The sequence below is a fragment of the Pygocentrus nattereri genome, chromosome 24 (assembly GCF_015220715.1).
Source record: "Pygocentrus nattereri isolate fPygNat1 chromosome 24, fPygNat1.pri, whole genome shotgun sequence".
NCBI lineage: Eukaryota > Metazoa > Chordata > Actinopteri > Characiformes > Serrasalmidae > Pygocentrus > Pygocentrus nattereri.
In genome coordinates this window covers 29,224,281-29,242,615 of record NC_051234.1, presented here as the reverse complement: position 1 = coordinate 29,242,615, position 18,335 = coordinate 29,224,281, and the positions used below count along the sequence as shown (strand labels likewise).

At 43.4% G+C, this 18,335-nt stretch overlaps 1 protein-coding gene across 10 annotated transcripts in view; it reads right to left on the bottom strand.

Moving 5' to 3' along the window:
- The window catches only part of dip2ca (disco-interacting protein 2 homolog Ca), a 167,501-nt gene that overhangs the window by 123,446 nt on the left and 25,720 nt on the right, over nt 1-18,335 (bottom strand). The gene's annotated exons all lie outside the window — the stretch shown is intronic.

Below are 18,335 nucleotides of genomic sequence, written 5' to 3'. Positions count from 1 at the left end.
AAACGATCGGGTCGCCGTGGCGTTGGGCTGCTGCTCGGGCCCGGCTCACTCATTACCAGGGGACAGGAGTAGTAAATACCCAACGTAGGCAGTCGCTGAGGGAAGTCAATGCTCCAGAACGGCCATGATGCAAGCAACCATTAGCAAGCTAATAAAATAATTGCAGTCACATGGTTCGGCTTGTAAAATCAGCAGTGGCGTGAATGTGGATGGAGGGAAGATCTAAAGATCAAGGCAGGTTAAACACACAGGTGAGTGTACTGGCCGCCTCCTGCTCGCATCTGCGCTCTCTTGCTGTCTGAAGCTGCTGCAATAAAACAGCTTTTTACACACAGCAGTAATGAACTCTGGACTGCAAGGGAAAAACCAGCCTCCCACAACCTCCACCGGCACCACAAGCACTAGCCAGGGCCTTACGCATTCAATACAGTATCAAACACTTGTAAACACGAACATGTTTACGTCTCTTGTTTACTGTCTTTCATGGAAACCACCTTCAATGATCAAAACTAGGCATCCAATCAGAGTAAAATGGACAGAGATGGGGGAGGGGCTTATTCCACACATATATTCACACTCAAATAACTGGGCTTTTTTCCCCGAAGTCATATAAATTGTAGGGATTTGCTTTTTTTTTTTGCTTGTATTGCGAGACTATAGCACAGCAGACATTAAAAAGGTTCTATTTCATCGGTTTCACTTTATTCCGATAGTCCTCTATAGATTATCTATAGACTATCTAAAGACAGTTCAAATTGTTAACAAACTATCTCTTAAAACTCAGTGGATTGTAAACAGTGGTGGGGTTAGGGTGAGGATTTGGACCAGGGTGAGGGTTGTGTTTCGCTTTTGGGTTGAGGTTAAGGTTAGGGTTAGGATTAAAGCCAGATTTACAGGCAAACAAAATTATGGTCAGTTTAGTAGACATTTAGTTGAATGTAACTTTAAAGTATCTACGAAGCATCTAAAGTGGACTACCCAAATAAAGTGTTACTCGAGATGAACCAAACTGCATAGCAAAGAAAATCGAAGCCACTTTCAGCCTTTTTTCATTTTTTTCATCACAGATTTTTCGAGGTAGGAACGTCCTGAAGTAGTTTCTACAGGACACAGCGCTGCATTTAACATGGAAACAGCAGCAAACATCAACTATACATCTTCAAGCACAGGACAGCAGAGAAAACAGACCAGCTGTTGGACCACAGCAGCAGTAAGAGTGTTGTGTGTGTTTTTATCAGTGCGCTAATAATTAACAATAATACTACAGTAAAACATCCACAAAGAGTAATAAAACTGCAGCCAACATGCAGAATAACGTCTCTGCAGAGTCAAGACATTTAAAACATACAAAACACTAAAAACTGAATCAGCTGGATTGAAAATCCGGCACATTCAGGCAAGCTGACACTTTAACATTACGTGAACTACATACTTGATATGCAAACAGCCCCTCGCTGTTGAAAAATGGTGTAATCCGGTTGACCGCTGAGTTAAATCGAGCCAGTTTAGGGCTGGCTATTGTTTACAGAGTGAAGTGTGATTCAAAATACCAGTGAAGCGGCAATACGAAATGAAGTGAGTAAGACACTTTTTCTCTCACTGAAAATGTAGCTTTCAGTGGGTCGATTCTGCCCATCTATACTAGAGGTGCTTTGTAGTTTGTAGGTCTTATCTTATCACCACTGTTTCTCGAAAATTGTTGCTAAGTTATTGGGAAAATTATTTCGCCAGTATGAGCGAAAACGCCTGCTCACTCATCAGCAGCACTGGGTATGTGTATACCATGAGTGTATACAACAGTAGTTTTCATTCCTAACACAAAAGATACATATCAATGCCATCCCATACTCTCTCTCTCGCTCTCTCTCTCTCTTTCACACACACACACACACACACACACACACACACACACACACACACACACACACACACTAATAACAGTAAACATTTCTAGAGAAGAGCTTTGAAAACCAAAGATCTGTTTGGGACAGTATAAACACTTTTTGGGAAGGGTAACTTTCAATCCACTTGCCTGATTGGCAAAAATACTGAACCAGACAAGTCAGGCCCGTGGCACAGTCCTATTCAGCCAGCAAAATTATTTTAATTTTCTGCTAAAATCAGTGTGTGTGTACTAGTATCAATGTGTGTTCCCACCCAACACTGATCTATGGGACAGCACCACAAAAACAAAACAAAACAGTGGGGATATTTAAAGTGGTTTAATAGTGATCTGCAGCTAATGTAGTCTACTATTTTATATAAAACTATTTATTTAAAATCATTTTTGAGTCGTTCAAGTATTCAGTGCCTATTTTTTGCCACTGTAGGTTTGGTATAGTTTGCACAAATAATGGCCAGATGGGGTCATGCCATAATGCTAAATAAAAATAAAATAAAAACACAGCTGGCCCATGGACTTGTTGAGATTGTTTAATGTGGCCCTTTTAGTGTTTGAGTTTGGCATCCCTGGACTAGAGCTACAACTAACTGTCGTTCTATTATCCTGCCCAACACACAATTTATAGCCATAATTAACACTGCTGTTAACTGCAGCCCTAAAACACGCTCACACAGACCAACATTTGGAGAAAACTCAGTCTGCGTCTGAATTTGGGAAGAGCACTCGCTGTCACCAGGCGAATGAGTCTGCCAGTACACTAATCCTCTCCAAACGGGGAGCGGGAGGATGTGATGATTCGGGCAGAGAAATCGGGAGCTGTGTAGGTGGCCTCGCATGAGGACGAGCGCTAATCAAAGGCGCTACCATAAAAATAATAGTAGAGGCCGAAGTGCAGTGACTGAGAGGATTCAGGTAAAGGTCAACCACTCACTCCCTCACCGCTGGGGGAGCGGCCATAGGAGCGTGGCCAAACGACACACAGCAAGGGGCAGGGACAGCTAACGAGGGAATGACGCCAACACAAGAGAGACAGAGAGGGAGAGAGAGAGAGAGAGAGAGAGAGAGAGAGAGAGAGGGAGAGAGAGAGAGTCATTATGAGTGTGGATGGAAGGAGAAAGAGAGAGCGAGAATGACAGAGAGGAACGGGGGGTGGTGAAGAGGAAACAAGAGGCTGTGTGAAAAAGACAAGGAGTGAGAGGAAGAGAGAGAGATTTTTCTGAAGGAATCAGACTGATAGAGAGGGTGTGGAAGAGAGAAAGAGAGAGAGATTGAGGGAATGAAAGAGAGAATGTTTATGAGATGAAAGAGAAAGTGGGAAAGGGCAAGAGAGAGACTTAAGGAACGAAAGAGAGTGGGCATGGGATGAAAGTGAGAGAGAGAGACAACAAGAGAGGGTGAGAGAGAGACTAAGGGGCATAAAAGATAAGAGTGGGTGTAAGAGAGAGAGCGTGAGAGAGCAAGAGAGAGCGAGAGAGAGAGAGAGGGCGAAAGAGAGAGACTGGGAATGGAAGAGAGTGGGTATGAGAGAAAGAAAGAAAGAGAGTAAGAAAGAGAGAACGAGAGAAAGAGGGCAGGGGAGAAACTGAAGGAAAGAGAGAAAGTGGGTATGAGATGAGAGAGAGAGAGAGAGAGAGAGAGAGAGGCAAAAGAGAGAGAGTACAGGAACGATAGAAATAAACAAAAAAAGATTGAGGGAACAGGAAAGAGAAAGCAAAGGAGAAAGAGAGAGGTATGTGTGTGAGGGAGAGAAAGAGTGAAGGACAGGGAAAGAAAGAGCGTATGTAAGTATGTGTAGGTGTGGGTGTGTGTGTGTGTGTGTGTGTGTGTGTGTGTGCGCGTGCCTGCGTGCGTGCGCGTGTGTGTGCGCACACAGCTGGGTCACGACTGAGCTCCGGCTCCTCACACTTGGGTGCAGACCAAGGCCTTTTAACACCAGGGTCTTGATGACATCACAGCCCTTGCATCAGTTGCCATGGAAACACCTCCATCGTCATAGTGGGCGGCTCTAGTAGACTTGCTCATGCTCATTCAGCATGTATAGGAGAACTCTCTCAAGACCATGAGGATTTCTCCAAAACCTGGAGTCCAGTACATTCCCCAGCAGCCCCTCCCCCCTTCCCCGTTCCCCCAGCTCCAGTATATCAGACCTCCAGGGCCGCCATATCAATCCCAGCTAATTAAGATAATACACTCTGGAGTGATCCCAGCTTTTAATTACGTTGTGAGTACTGACGCGCCGCAGACAACTGCCAATCAACAAATACAATGCTGACTGGAGAGTGAAGAGGTCTGCTGGCTGGCTGCGCGAGGAAAAGGCTGGGGTTTGAAATTGGCGAGGACTGGGTGACCTTGACAGGCTTTAACTCAGCCTGCGGGCCCCAGTGATCCTCTGAGCTGCTGGAGCTGCTGTCTCACGCACAGGCACACACACACACACACACACACACACACACTCAGAAAGATAGAGAAAACACACTCAGAATATTAACGCCTCTCTCTCTCTCGCTCTCCCAGGCACTGTTGCTCCCCTCTGCAGATGGAAACTGTCAGTGTCCACGGAAAGTCATAGCATTGCCAAACTGTCTCTGAAGTACACCACCTGAGTATGAGCTAGAGGTGGATAACATCACAAATAATATACTGTGATAATTTCTGTAATTCTGATGATAATGATACTTGGTGGTAATGATTTACATGGGGTTTGCACAAAATAATGGAAACATCAAACATGTACAGTGGGGAAAAAAGTATTTAGACAGTCACCAATTGTGCAAGTTCTCCCACTTAAAAAGATGAGAGGCCTGTAATTGACATCATAGGTAGACCTGAACTATGAGAGACAAAATGAGGAAAAAAGATTCAGAAAATCACATTGTCTGATTTTTAAAGAATTTATTTGCAAATAATGGTGGAAAATAAGTATTTGGTCACCTACAAACAAGCAAGATTTCTGGCTGTCACAGACCTGTAACTTCTTTAAGAGGCTCCTCTGTCCTCCACTCATTAGCTGTATTAATGGCACCTGTTTGACCTCGTTATCTGTATAAAAGACACCTGCCCACAACCTCAAACAGTCACACTCCAAACTCTACTATGGTGAAGACCAAAGAGCTGTTGAAGGACACCAGAAACAAGATTGTAGACCTGCACCAGGCTGGGAAGACTGAATCTGCAACAGGCAAGCAGCTTGGTGTGAAGAAATCTACTGTGGGAGCAATAATCACAAGAGCGGTGATCACAAGAACGGTGAGCAGAAATCCCAGAACCACACGGGGGGACCTAGTGAATGAAACCTCTGCAGGAATGACCTGCAGAAAGCTGGGACCAACGTTACAAAGGCTACTGTCACTGTTTTGAGTGCAAACCTCCTTCCATCAGCAAGGGCATTGAAGATGAAACGTGGCTGGGTCTTTCAGCATGACGATGATCCCAAGCACACTGCCAGGGCAACAAAGGAGTGGCTTCGTAAGAAGCATTTCAAGGTCCTGGAGTGGCCTAGCCAGTCTCCAGATCTCAACCCCATAGAAAACCTTTGGAGGGAGTTGAAAGTCCGTGTTGCCCGCCGACAGCCCAAAAAGATCACTGCTCTAGAGGAGATCTGCAGGAGGAATGGGCCAAAATACCAGCAGCGGTGTGTGCCAACCTTGTAAAGACTTACAGAAAACCTTTGACCTCTGTCATTGCCAACAAAGGATATATAACAAAGTATTGAGATGAACTTTTGTTATTGACCAAATACTTATTTTCCACCATTATTTGCAAATAAATTCTTTAAAAATCAGACGATGTGATTTAAAAAACATTTTTTTTTTTTCCTCATTTTGTCTCTCATAGTTGAGGTCTACCTATGATGTCAATTACAGGCCTCTCTCATCTTTTTAAGTGGGAGAACTTGCACAATTGGTGACTGACTTAATACTTTTTTTTTTCCCCACTGTATATCGCTGTTAGAGCAAAACCTTGTATCTCTGAAATAGCAACTTTACAGGAGAAGGAAAAAAACCTACATTACTTTTAATGTAAGTCAAGGGAAACCAGACTTCTTTCCCATCATTTTGGGCTGTTTCTTTTGGTCCATTCATCATGAAATTTACACACAATGTAAAGTGCAACAGGCATTTTCAAATTTCGTCAAAACCTGAAAAATGTCAAACAATGGATATACGAGGTCAAGATTTGATTTCCATAGCATTCAATGTAAATCATACAAGTCTGAGTAGAGGTCCAATCCGATCCTACAACAGTATCAGGTACGATACTGACGTCATTTACTCATCGGATATCGGACAGACAGGGCCGATCCACTTACTGATCCAGATTCCGGTCCACAGCTTGCGCTGGACCATGAACCCGCTGCAATGTAACATAATGTAACACGTGACACGAGATACAGATTTCATTTCACATCTTACCCGGAACCCACGGCATCTTCAGTCTGTAGCTGGGCAAACTGCATTAGCTGTTGGTCGTTTGTTTGGAGATATTCTAGTCTGGAAACGTTGAAAAGCAACACCGCTACTTGTAATGTGTGTAAAGCCAGCGTGCCGAGGGGTGGGAGTACGGTTGCGCCGTACAATGCAACCAATTTAGTTAAGCACCTGCAGAGGTTTTACATGAAAGAGTACATCCATGCTAGCTAACAGACAGGAAGACACCACCAGCCTCTCGCTGATGCTTTCCAGAAACGCAATAAACATCCAGCAGACAATTGAAAGGCTAAAGGGATCACAGAGAAGTAGCTCAACTTCATTATCCTCAATGACCAACTGCTGCCTGCAGAGGAAAACAGAGGATTTCATAGCATGTTGGAGCTCTCAGGCTACGTTTACACAGCAGGTAAAAGTGCCCCAAATCTGATTTTCTCACCTAATCCGATTTTTTTTGTTTGGCTGTTCACAATATATTTTAAATGTGATCTGGATGAGACATGAAGTCTGAACAGATAAGCTCATAAACCGACCCACATGCGCAAATGGACAGAGCTTCACGCTGCTCATCTAGAGGTAAACAACCATGACTGCCAACAAACGCCAGTCGCTCCCGGAGGGTTCAGCTTCATCTTCGCCAGCATCACAAGAGCGATCATGAAGCCCTATTGACTGACAGCTGGACTCATCACCCAGAATGTGCTCGAGCTCGCCGTAAAAAGGGCCTGGTCACTTCGTCGGTTAGTGTCTCTTGCTCTTCTACGGCCACGTATATAACTTAAACACAATGCCAACAATAATGATAACATTAAAATAAAAAGGGCTCCTGTATCAGAATCCGTGTTGGTATCATCAGTTGTATAGCGGAATTGGATCGAAACTACAAATGTGGATCGGCCCACCACTGATCTAAACCCTGCGCTCCAGGAGAAACGAAGCCTTATAGAAATGGCAGGTTTACTCAGTAGGAGTTATATCTGCTTTGTGGCATTCAAACTGAGAGATCTGAACTAGTGTGTGTCTCTCTCCCTCTATGTCTGTCAGTGAGTCTTTCTCTCTCTGCTTTACGGCCACTCTTTATTACTTCTCCCCATAAGTCACAGGTGCTGCCAGTGCTGTCTGAGACAGCCAAGAATAATGGAGCCAATTAACAGAGCAGCCAGAGCACAGCTTACCTTTGAACACCTCCCCTCAACAGACAGAGACACAAACATACAGCAGACACACATACTAACAGACACAGGCATCTTTACATATAGGCGTTTACACCCATCGGGCGTAACATTCTGACCACCTCCTTGTTTCTATGCTCATTGTCCATTTTATCAGCTCCACTTACTGTATAGCTGCACTTTGTAGTTCTACAGTTACAGACTGTAGTCCATCTGTTTCTCTGATACTCTGTTACCCCGTTCTGCAGTGGTCAGGAGCCCCATGGACCCTCAGAGAGGAGGTACTGTTTGGGTGGTGGGTCATTCTCAGCAGTAACACTGATGTGGTGGTGGTGTGTTAGTGTGTGTTGCAATGGTACGACTGGATCAGACACAGCAGTGCTGCTGGAGTTTTTAAACATCTCAGTGTCACTGCTGGACTGAGAATAGTCCACCAACCAAAAATATCCATCCAACAGCGTCCTGTGACCACTGATGGAGTACAGGATGACCAACACAGATAAACTGTCGTCTCTGACTTTACATCTACAAGGTGGATTGACAAGGTAGGTGTGTCTAATAGAGTGGACAGTGAGTGGACAGTGTTTAAAAACTCAAGCAGCACTGCTGTGTCTGATCCACTCGTGCCAGCACAACACACACAACCACATCAGTGTTACTGCAGTGCTGAGAATGACCCACCACCCAAACAGTACCTCCTCTGTGAGGGTCCATGGGGGTCCTGACCACTGAAGAACGGGGTAACAAAGTATCAGAGAAACAGATGGACTACAGTCTGTAACTGTAGAACTACAAAGTGCAGCTATACAGTAAGTGGAGCTGATAAAATGGACAATGAGTGCAGAAAAAAGGAGGTGGTCATGATGTTATGCCTGATCTGTGTACACACTGGGGAAGGAAATTATAATGAATAATAATAGTCAATAACTTTTCCAAAAAATACAGTAAATTATTTACAATACACCACAGAACGAGACACAATACACACACAAACGACACCACCAGCCATAAAGAAAGAGGATGAGGCAGAGCAGCTCAAGGGTAAAGAGGGAGGGACAGATAGAGAGCAGAAGAGAGAAAGAAGGAGGAGAAGGAAAAGAGAAATTACTTGTTTGCATGGCTGTGTAGAGGAGGAGTGCGCGAGCATTCTCGCTTCACAGAGGTTGTAATAACAGGCCTCTGAGGCTGCTGCCCAGGATCAGGACAAATGAATACATCGGGCGGGGACTCATTTTTCTCCTGCATGAGGTTCCTGGGGGCTTGTGTGTGTGTGCTGGGACTCCAGACTCCGTCGCTCTTACACACTCTCCACACGTCCCCGCTGACACGGGTTTATCCATAATTCAGCAGCTGCAGTTTTTGGACCTGTTGGATTATTTAAATGTGACACATTTCTCAGGCCACGCAGTCTGTGATCATGAAGTGTCACTTTGCCTCCACGTGCTCTAAAGGGCCAGGCCGGGCAGCGCTGCCTCGCACTCATACAGGGACACGCCGTGAGGTGAAAGTGATGGAAAACGAGTAGAGTACACGAACAGGGTCACAGTGACAATGTTCAAACAATGATACAGACAATATAGACCTAATCCTGACTGTGTGTGTGTGTGTGTGTGTAGAGGACACAGCACTCCCTCGTTCAACACAATATCAATCTTTTAAGACCGCACACCAGAGGCCTCTGCTCCACTAAATCCACACCACTGTCCAAAGCACATACCTCACTTTATCTCACTTACCATACTAGAAAGCTTTATCTTTGCTTTAAGACATTGATTACAGACAAAATCTGGGGGCAGTCGTGGGTTAGAAGTTAGGGAACCAGCCCTGTGACCGGAGGGTCGCTGGTTCCATTCCCTCGCTTGACAGTATGTGACTGAAGTGCCCTTGAGCAAGGCACCTAATCCCCAGTTGCTCCCGGGGCGCCATGGATAGGGCTGCCCACTGCTCCAGGCAAGTGTGCTCAATGTCGCCTAATGTGTGTGTTCACTAGTGTGCATGTATGTAATTCCACAGTGTGCAAAACACAGTCAGCTGATGGTTCGGAATTCAATTCAATACAGCCAGGCCTGTCACAATCATGACATTTTAGGTGATGATTAATTTCCATTTATGAAATGTAAAATCTGATTAGCCGTTGTAAAATTCACAGTACATGCACACCTTTGACCACCTCACAACAACTGAACTGTATATTACTACGGCACGAAAAAACCCTTGTGCCTTTGACTCTCATGCTGCCCGCGTGGACCACCGATTGAACTGATTAATTATTTAAACCAAGGGGCTGACAACTTATGTTCCTAACTAGACCTGGGCTGGTCAGCTAGCTAACAGGCTAAAAGAGCCAACAGCCTAAACAGCTCCATCATTAATGTCACAGGCTTCAATTAAAGTTCTTACGGTGTGATTAAGTGTACAGCAACAGTATAAAAGTCTAAACATTTTCACCTGAATGTCTTACACGTTTCAGATGTTCAAGCCGCGTCAAAGCCAGGCTGAATCCCAAACGGCTCTGTACTCCCTAAATAGAGCTGGCCGTGAACGTTTAGAAATTCTAGCCTCTACAGCCAAACAGAGCATCATTTATCGAGTGAGGATGTGGTTGAATCCAAAATGAGGATTTCTTAGCTGTACTTCGCTCTGTTGTGCTGCAGAATCCAGTAGTTAAATTTAGTGCACTATGTAAGGAGCACTGAGCTGTTTGAGAATCAGCCCCAGCACGAGAAGAGGAGCAGCTGGATTGGTGCTAAATAACTCGGGGTGACCAAAAATTACATTTTACAGCATTTGGCTGACGCTCTTATCCAGAGCGACTTACAATTTGATCATTTTTCACAGGTAGGCCAAGGCGGTGTTAGGAGTCTTGCCTAAGGACTCTTATTGGTATAGTGTAGGGTGTTTGCCCAGGTGGGGGATTGAACCCCAGTCTACAGTGTAGAAGGCAGAGGTGTTAACCACTACACTACACCAAATTACTTACAATGTGAAAGTTTTTGCATGAAAGTGTTGTGTTACCACAACATCATTATGACAGGATAAAAAGTTAAACAAATCATGCAATGACCACAGTTTACAGCGATGAGTGACCAAACATTTGTCTCCTCATTCAGTGGACCATGGTTGCTTGGCAACGATACCATACTCTCAGGCACTTCTTTTCTTGGCGGAATAGTTCTGTCGATTATTATTAATAAGAACTTATTGTTATGTATTTTATCATATTTCATGTTGGCCGCCGTTTTATAAAAGCAATAAGCCAGTTGAGGCTGTGCGTTATTGCGATTTTATCACAGGGGAGTTTTACCCCACTTCGCCCAAGAACATCCTTCCCGTGATAAAATCGCAGTAACGCACGTGGATCATTGCTTTAGTTAATAACTGTGACCTTTGATTTAATTGACTTTTCTTCTACATTGTACGCAGCTATTAAACTACAAGGTTAAAGTGGCCAGATTTGCTGATTTGCTATCTTCGTAGCGACGTTTACATAGTAAAACTGGTCATACTGACATGAAAAGATTCCCTACACTGTCGTATGCGCTCCAGACTCTCGCACAAATATCTACAGTCACACACTGTAGTTGGAGCTATTCTTGTCGTAAGACCAAAGATGCCTTTACTCTCTTTCTTCTATTTACATTGATCTGCCTCAGTGCACCCAGTTAATATTCTGCTTTTTTTGGCATAATATAATCATGAAATCCAATGACTGAGGAAAACCATAGCAGCGTAGTCAGTTTAAATCGCTGATATCATCTCAAATGACTGAGATCATCCCAAATAATTGCAATTAGGCAATCATGTAACAATTGTAACAGGCCTAATTACAGCGAACAGAACAAGACACAAACAACACATGGCGTTTTCCACTGGGCAGTACAGTCCAGCACAGGATGGTTACAAATCCAAACCCAGAACTATCGGTACGCTGCTCCAGTGCCTGTGTCCGTTTCCCATCACACAACAGAACCATGAAAGTGCAACATGGCTCAGAGCAAAACACATGACCAAGGATTTGTGATTACAGATTACTGCACTGTCAGAAATGAAGGTTCTGTACGGGTACAATTTTTGTTCATCAAGGTACAAACAGTGTAAATGTTCCCTCAAAGGCACAACAGTGGTTTTAAGGTCCAACTGTGAACCTTAAATAAGGTTTTCCCCGGGAAAAGAACATATTTGTATCATTTCATAACCGAATGTTTTAAAACAGAACAGTAGAATAAAAGCCTGGAGGTGAGGCGGGGTGTGTGGAGTCAGTACAGCTTAGAACAGATCATTTCACTGGATTATGGTTCAGTTATGTTCCCTGACTAAAGGGACTGAGATGGAGCCTTGAGGGTCCCAGCCCAGTGATAAGAGGGGCACTGCCCTAGTGACAGTTTACTACCTTTATTTCTGAGTGTGTATCGCACTGCCTGGCAGAAAAATGCCAACAGAGCGCCAGTAATCAAGCACAAAAACAAATCAACAATGACAAAAAAAGACCACAACAACAACAGTGGAATTTCTGATTATCTACAATTATGCAATTATGGACTGTTAATAAAATAATAACAAATAAATACTCTAAAAAACATAAACGTTGATATGAGAATGTTAGCCTTTGGTTGGATAACAAACACATTAAAAGACCTGTTCAAATAAGTAGAAAGAGTTGAGAACGTTTCCCTGAACAAATCTGAAGTCTGTTCTGGGGAACATGGTCCATTAAAGACAATCTGAAATCAAAATGTTTCAGTGAGATAAAAGGCTCAACTAGCTCAGAGGCCCCCCTCGTTTCTCTCTAATCTACATGTAGGAATGACGGGAAAGTGTGTTAAGATTTCCAGTTCATGCTAAATTTAATAAACCCAGCCGCTGTGTATTAGAGAGGTGACTTCTTATCCAGTACCTGAGCAGGGCCTTCCTTCCAAAAGTGATGAACTGGTGCACGTCCGCTGCTGCAGTTACCTGGTTTAACTGCATATGTAGCCGCATGCTTTAACTCTTAATTACTACATTACATCTGATAGCAGCTAACGGAGAAGCTTCACAACAGTTTTTAAACCAAAGAGCTCTTCAGCCAGTGGGACTGCACATTGACCCGTTAAGCAAAACAGTCCGCAGTGTTGGCATACAGCACTCCGAAACTCGGCTTTTAACAAAAGGAAACCTCAACCGCTCGTGACCGACATGATTCACGTCAACAGAGCACGCAGGCCTCGCTCCACTGGAAACGGAGGTGATGCTCTAATCTCCCTGGCTGAGAAGATGCCGCTGTGTAAAGATCACAGGGCTTCAATACCCAGCAGATCTTGTTAGGGCCCCTTCAAACAGGGAGCGCTGGCGGAGATGGGGAATATGAATGGGCATGCTGAAAACCCAGCGCTGTCCAAGTATGTGGGCCTTGCTAGAGAAGACAGGAGGCAGGAAAAAAATCAGGGCAACAGTCGCCATGGCAACAGACAGAGCGCCTTGCCCCTGTGGGAGTCACTCACGAACGGCTGGGGCGAGCACAGGTGGAGGCGCTTCAGTATCCGGCTCGCTCGCGCCACTGCCCGTCAACCAATGGTGACCGTTTTACTGCTTTTCCCCTGTTCTTTTCTTTAGAGTCACCCCATTGAGTCTCCTTAGCCTTCCAGGGTCCCTCTACACGCTAAGAATCATCTTAAATTTGGTCTAATTATTTCTAAATGCAAGATGATTACACTCCTGGCTCAGTGAAACCAGCAGGGACAACAAATTTGGAATCATACTGGGATTAGCAGATAATTGTTAAATACATTATATTAATCTGAGACAGATGAATTAGATTTGACCAATATTTAGAACAAATATTTGATGATGTATTTACTGTATTTATTTGGAACATAGCGATTTGGTGACACAGGGCTACTGTGATAAAATGATTCATTATACTGCATTTGTAACTCTCTGCAAACAAAAGTTACATTCACCTGTCACACGTTTTTTTACCTTTATTGCCTTTAATATACATTGACAGGCATTCTTCCCAGTTTTAATTGCAGCTGACCTGTCATGTGTTCCATCCCACAAACATGCTTGACTTTTTGCACCCACTGAACAATCATTGGCTTCATCCAATTAATCGTAATTAACTTTCTTGCAACCGTCAACAAAACATGCAGTATGTAACACTGGTCATTGGTAAAGTCGTGTTCAGGCAACACTTCCAACAAGAACAATAATGGGTCCATGGGAATATAAACTTTCCAGAACTCCTCTTCAACATTTTTCCAGAATGTCTGTATTTTCTAATGATCCCAGAAGGCATGACTATGATCACTGGCCAGACCCCACAGTGTCTCCAGCATTAATTGGTAGAATTTTTATTTTTAAAACAAGCAACCAGCAGTCCTACAATACCGCATTTTAACCTTCCAACCTCATTCTTTCCATATTTGGCTCCCAACCCCACTGTGACATCTGGAACAAACAATTTCCCAGACTTCATCTACTGTAACGCTACCATAGCTCTGTCTAGAAAGTCAATCATTAGTTTTTTGTAGGTACGAGATATTTGTATTTTTTCTTTGATGCAAGGTGTTCAAACTGTTTCATTAAATGCGTTTCTATATTGGTTAGTTCTCTTTTATTAACATCCCAGTTTGTGTTTTTTGTAATGTAATGTCTAAATTGTAACTAAATAAGCCACTTGACGGGGGGGGGCAAGCCTGTCCTGGAGTTGTGCTAATTCAAGTCCAACTTTCTACATTTTATAAATGTTTATTTATCAAAAACGGCACTGGCCCGAAATTCCCACATCGGCGCATCGCTAGTAATGAGTGGAGTAATTCCATTGGAAGCGCAGAACCTTCAATCAATAACACCTTTTTGTTTACAGGTAGAAACAAGATATTTTATTCTAATTTGAATTTTTAATTGTAATTCTGAAATCATTTCTGCCATGTTTTTGTCATTATTTGATGTGAAAACTAATGAAGGGCAGGACCAGGCCTGCTGATAGAGGATGTAAGTCACATGTAGATGAAATAGATTTTGAAACTAGGTAAGATGTGATCAATTCATTATTTAACAGCACAGCTAAACGACCACAAACTCTAGACTTCTAAAGGTTCATTTCTCCTGGACTTGACACAATTGTTTCTGGCAGCACGATGAGAATTGTTGCTATGCATAAATCTCCATTTCTCTTCTGTAGGAATCAGGACAGGAGAGAGGCGGAGTCCGTGTGTGTGTGTGTGTGTGTGTGTGTGTGTGTGTGTGTGTGTGTGTGTGTGTGTGTGTGTGTGTGCGTATGCCTAAGCGTGTATTATGCATGTAGCGCGCATATGCTCATGAATCCTCAACCGTGTGTGACAGGGCCAGGACGTCCTGTGAATAACATCCACTAGCTAGATCCGTTTAATCTGTGATAGACTGACACTGGTGTCCGACATAAAGCCTTGCATTAAGCTTAGCCTCTGGGTCAGGAGGGCTTACATTTCTGCATTAAAGAAAAACTCAGTCGACAGACGAAAGCTACAGGAAAATGTCTCTCACAGTGCAGGAGAAGGTCACTGGAAAAGGATGCATCATGCTTACAGAGTGGACATTTAATTATGTAAATGGAGAACAGAGCTGTGTGTGTGTGTGTGTGTGTGTGTGTGTGTGTGAGTGTACAGGGTGGGGGAATGTGGTACTGTCTGCTGAACAGGAGATCTGATACTGAAGAGATATTACACCATGTTTAAACACGCTTACATACAGAAAACGTGAGAAAGAAATAAAAATTCCCATTGGCCACTCAGGCCAACAGGTACAGATCCCCTTAGGGGCCGTGGTTAAAAAAAAATTACATTAATGACATTCCCTCGCAAATGTTTTGCATCCCCTAGCAGAAAATAGATGCTTGTCAGACAGCGAGCAAATGTTTCGTAGTGCAAAACATTTGTGAGGGAACACAATTGTTTCACGAGGGAACACAAAACATTTGCGAGGGAATGCAATGTCATGAAGTTTTGGGGTTTTTTTGCCACGGGCCCTTAGGGGCTCAGTAACCACACCAACAAATCCTGTGGGCAAAAATAACAACGTTAGGAACAGGTCGTATATATTTTGTATTGGCAATTACTGAGCAGCCTTCAGTACCAAAACCAGCCACGTGTTGCTTTGAAAAAATACATAATTTTTCACTTTAACTTTGCTTAGCCGCTCAGTAATCAGCAGCCCTCAGCAGCTTATTTACCACTTGTGCACTGTGCCTACAACAAGACGTGGTGGTATAAAGGAAGATCGATCAAGGGGTAGTACAGAACTTGAGAGCTTTTGCTGGAGTTCTGGGTGGCTTCTTCTAGGAGCTAGAAGGCGCTTAACCTATATACACTCTTAAAAATGAGTACTTTAGTAAGGAAAATGGTTCTATATAATACCATGAACACAGGCAATGCCTTATGGTTCTTAACCATTACCAGAGTGCGGTGCAGAGCCAGTGCTTAGTCTGCTTAGTCCAAAGGAAGGAGCATAGAAAGACTACTGCAGCCATCCAAAGGCTACTGCACCATTATAAACAGCAGCTCAAGTTATTTTTATTCCCTGTTCGAATAGTTTAAATAGATTAAATGGAATAAAACTTCCATTTTAATCCTGTTTGGGATCAGTTAACTAACTTTTCACGATCTAAGTATGAGGTGAAAAAAGTTACGATATGACTAGGCCAGGGGTCGGCAACACGTGGCTCCGGAGCCACATGCGGCTCTTTTACTGCCCTGTTGTGGGTCCATAGCAGAATCAGATTTGTAAGTAATAATAAAATAATCCTCCTTTACAGTAAAATGAAGCTCTGCTGATCGTTTAACACAGTTTAACAATAAATGGTCTTAAACGCTGGAGTTAACACTCAGGCACCATTTAAGGCGGAACGGAAAATTCGAACAAGAAGCTGGCGAATGAAAAGATGAACTCGTTCTTGTAAAAAGTCAAATGTTGAGAGAAATTTTACCAGAAACTGTTCTGCTTTTAAGGAAAAGTTTCCTGCTGGAGATGCGAGAAAAGCGACTATAGCTGAGCTAAAGCTTAAAGCAGAGCAAAGTAAGTCTGTGTTTTCACAACAGAACATCAGAACATCAGCACATACTGAGACACATTTACAGCCAAGATGGTAAAATGGACCAAAAATATTGTGGCTCCCAGGGTGGTTTAATTTTTGGTGAAAGGATAAAACGGCTGTTCCTAACACTTGGGTTGCTGACCCCTGGACCGGGCCATTGATCCTCATAATAACCTCATACCACACGCTGGTAGCCTTTATAGAAATCCTACGTGGGATTTAGAGGGAGACTTTTAAAACACTTTTCAAATACTGCCTTGCGAATTCAAATATCAAATTAGACTGAAATGCCTAGCCCTAACATGCACACACACTCTGGTCTTTGCACTCCTTGTGTGAGCCAACCAGACCTGATTAAACCCACGTGGAATAGTCCTTCACACCAAACAGGAAACCAGTGACATCACATCATGTGTGTTTGGCGCATGGCCTCATAGCAGAGCAGGCTCTGAGATGCTTCTCAAAGCACTGTTAAAAGAGGAGAAAGGAAAAGGGAACAAAGTTCTCTTCTACTCAGGCTCCAGCTGGGTCCTCTACTGCTGATTGGGAGGGGGCAAGAGAGGTCTTTGTTTCGCGTGTTTGTTTTAAGCACAGGGCTATCACTTTTCTCTGTTTTGATGTGCGCTCTCTTCGTTTTTCACCAGCCTCGCCTTTCTTTGGCCATTCTGCTTCCTTTATAAATCAACAATCGCATCCTGCAGTAGAGAATGTGACCTGAGAGAGATGGCCAAAGCAGCTGCTTCCAATACTCTCATCTGCACACAGGAAAGCCGCGCTGCATTTTCTTCCCCCCATGCTCTCGACACAGGGGCTAAAAAAGCAGAGCAGTGATCAGAAATGTGTTGAGAAACACTGTCGCCCTGGCTGTCCTGGAAGCAACAGTGAAACACTTATGCAAAAACTTCCCTGCACTTTTTCTCTACAGTGCTCTCGATGAGGGAGATGAAGTCTGGCAATACTGACAAAACTCTTGTAACCATAGACACGTTTACATGCATCCTAATAATACGTTAATAATCAGACTCAATTGGAATAGGATACGTCCATGTATACACCTCAGTCGGAAAACACTAGTACAATTTAGGCCAATAATCCGTTAAACAGAAGAATAATATCCGTGTAAACGCCTGTATCTGATTACATTCCCTATCGGAAAGTTCTGCATGTGCGTCGCGTCATAGTGAGAGTTTATACCGTTCAACACGGCGGAGCAGAAACTGGTCTGCAGAGGCGACGAAGTTCATACTCTGATCTTTAGAAGACGGCGGTGGGACGGACGTCCAGCTTATGTGTCTCAGAACACGACATCTTCCTCTCGGCCTTCTTTAATAAGGACGTGTGAAGGACGTTTTCCTGAGTCTGACATCGTTTTAAAGCAACATCTACACTGAACTATGTGTGTAATTGTGATCGGATGACTTGTAGTGAGCATGTAAACAGAGATTTTCACCAGGTTGTTCAGTAGAGTGAGCATAAACACCTCAATCTTAAACTATAATCGGAATGTATTCAGTCGGATTCGCAAAAACTTTTGCGTGTAAACACAGCTACTGTCACACATCACAATGCATTGATTACGATGATTACTAATAATTCAGAAAACGATAATACTGACTACGGCCATTTCGTAATGCTCAGTTGTAAGTGTGTACTGAATTTTGAATCACACAAAAAAAGAAACTAATTTAAGAAAACTTTATTAGCCCATACTGTGGACGACATCTTGTTCAGCTAATTTTTTTTCTCAAAGTTACACCGTTTTTTTTTTTCTTTTACATAAT